We start from the raw sequence: 2,877 nt of genomic DNA, 5'->3' as shown, positions 1-2,877 counted from the left end.
ATAAAGAGGGAAAGCCTCCTCCGTATTGGGGCTCAGGATTTGGTGGGAAACAGACTCTCCTGAGTCACTGGACCGGCCTGTGTGAAATGTCCGGAAATAAGTGGTTTTTCCTGTGCCTCTGGTACCGCTGCGTGTTTTTTTAGTTCCCTGGTAAATTCTGTAATAGCACGATGAGTAGAAACTAGTATTTCCATGCTGTGGTTTTTGTTTTGTTTTTTTTTAAGGAAAATAAGCTATCTCATAGTTTGACATCAGAGGGGCTGTAATAGAATACCAATCCTGTAGAACAAAGGGTCAGAAACACTGGCCAAGACGAATTTATCTTGTTAATCCAACCCTTATTGGGCTGCTCTCCTACATTTCAATTGAATGTCTGCTTTTAACCTTCCCTTCAGCAATGACTGTCTCTCTATCATCGCTTCCAGAAGTCTGTCTGTGAAACAAATTACAGTACTATAATTGTCCTCATGGCTATCAAGAGAGTACAGCAGTGTCTTAGTTTACTACACTGTCAAGAGTCTACATATCTGTTTGGTGCATTCAAAAGCAATCGCTAAATTTTTCAATATAAAGAAAGGAAAATAGATACCTATGCCAAAGTGAATGGGTGTAAACAGCCAATAGAGCTGACATTATAAAGGAAGTTACAGATTTTTTAAGGGGGTGGTAGATTTATTGTAGAAGATGTATAATTTTCATATATCCTTGAAAGGGCCAGTGATACAGCTCTGAGCTCGACCTCGGGTTTCCACAGTCTCTAAGGGGAAGAAAGTCTACCTAAAAACAGGATGTGCCCTGACCGGTTTGGCTCGGTGGATGGAGCGTCGGCCTGCGGACCGAAAGGTCCCGGGTTCGATTCCGGTCAAGGGCATGTGCGTGGGTTGCGGGCACATCCCCAGTAGCGGGTGTGCAGGAGGCAGGTGATCGATGTTTCTCTCTCATCGATGTTTCTAACTTCTCTATCCCTCTCCTTTCCTCTCTGTAAAAAATCAATAAAATATATTTTTAAAAAAGAACAGGATGTTAGTTGAGGGATTGTGTCGAATGAAAAAAATGAACGGATGGTCGGCCACAGAATTTTCCTCTGGCATAAGTGTGCAACCCACTCCAATTACAGCTGTGGCAGCAGCTGCCTCTGTGCCCTCCTCATTAACTTCCACGAAAGACTTGTGGATAATTTTTGATATAAAATGATCTCTGGCTCTTGCCATGCCAGACAGATCAGCCTTGGGATTAAAGAGATCCTCTATAGCCAGGCTTTTCAGGTGAGATTGAGGTCGTAGCTCTCTGCCAGCTTGAACCTGGGCAGGTGGACGTTGACTTTAACGGAACGCAGATGCTCAGGTTTGGTCTACTCATGCAGTTTTTCCAGAGTCAGTTGTTCCTCGATCTTCTTCAGACCCGTGGCCTTGTCCTCGATGCCATCTGGCAGCAGGATGACCATGTTGAGGTCCCTGCCTTGGTAAGGCAGTTCCAGCACCCGGCATTTAAGGTCTTCAATGTAGCCAAACGGAAATTTGCTCTTCTGATACATCATTCGCACTGTTTTTGTGTCTTTCTTATTCATTCTGAATGGTGTATCGGTTGTGGCCTTTACTGAATTCCTCCTGCCAGCTTCCTTTGAAATAGATGGCATTCACCAGCACAAGTTTAGTCATATTATTACCGTCGCCTGCAGCCAACAATTCTGGAATTTTCCCTTCAGTCTGCCCTTTGACCCACTCGTTTATCACCTTTCTGGCATCTTCAGAGGCTCGCTGAAAATCTACACTGGCCAGTTCAGCACCATACAATTTCTGGGTTGAAGCTAAGAACTCAGGGAGGAACTCATAGGTTTTCTCTCCGTATAACCTATTAGTAAGTTTCAGAATATAGGGAGCTCCACGCTTATTGATATCAGCATTCAAACTCTGAAAACTTGAATGAACCTCCTTAACCGCATCGAAGTGAAGCGTCTTGGACACCTGTGCCTCGGTAGTGCCTCTGGTCCCCGGAAAGACCACGGCCAGTGCTGAGGACACGCTCGTGGGGGAGATGAAGACGTTCCCAGGGGGCTGTTGTCCTTCAGGGTGCGGGAGAGGTCCACGGCGAACCGGGTGTGGCCACGCTCAGCTGCTCCATGGGAGGCAATCCTGACTCCTCTCAGAGCTTGTTCCACAGAGATGGGCAAGGAAGCTTAATAGTCATGCTAGCTGCCTCCCCGTTGCCAGCTGCCTGGAAGGGGCTCTGGATCTGACCTGTTTTGGTTTTTTTAAGTGGTTTATTTATTTGTTGTTAATCCTCAGCTGAGGATATTTTTCCATTGATTTTTAGAGTGGAAGAGAGACGGAAAGAGACAGAGAAATATCGATGTGAGAGAAACACGTCAATTGTTTGCCTTCTGCATGAGCCCTGACCAGGGTCCGGGCCAGGGCGGAGCCTAAAACCAAGGTACGTTCCCTTGACCAGAATCAAATTCTGGACCCTTTGGTCCACAGGCCAATGCTCTATCCACTGAGCCACACTGCCTAGGGTTCCATGCTTTTTTTTTTTAATGTATTTTTATTGATTTCAGAGAGGAAGGGAGAGGGAGAGAGAGAAACATCAATGATGAGAGAGAATCATTGATTGGTTGCCTCCTGCATGCCCCCTGCTGGGGATGGAGCCCACAACCCAGGCATATGCCCTTAACTGGAATCGAACCTGGGACCCTTCAGTCCACAGGCTGGCACTCTATCCACTGAGCCAAACCAGCAAGGGCATGCTGTCTTAATCTGAATTTATTTGATTATGAGTAGGATCGAATATGGACATTTATATTCTCGGAACTTCCTGATATTTGTCCAGTTATTGGTTGGGTATTATTTTCATATTGACACAGAGGTGCTCTGTATCTTT

At 45.8% G+C, this 2,877-nt stretch overlaps 1 pseudogene; it reads right to left on the bottom strand.

The window, feature by feature from the left end:
* Positions 1-221: 221 nt before the first annotated feature.
* LOC102761405 lies at positions 222-2,121 on the bottom strand (annotated as a pseudogene).
* Positions 2,122-2,877: the final 756 nt, after the last annotated feature.

The sequence above is a fragment of the Myotis davidii genome, unplaced genomic scaffold, assembly GCF_000327345.1.
Source record: "Myotis davidii unplaced genomic scaffold, ASM32734v1 scaffold61, whole genome shotgun sequence".
NCBI classification, from domain to species: domain Eukaryota; kingdom Metazoa; phylum Chordata; class Mammalia; order Chiroptera; family Vespertilionidae; genus Myotis; species Myotis davidii.
The sequence above is the reverse complement of the archived record's forward strand: the minus strand, read 5'-3'. Positions and strand labels throughout refer to the sequence as shown.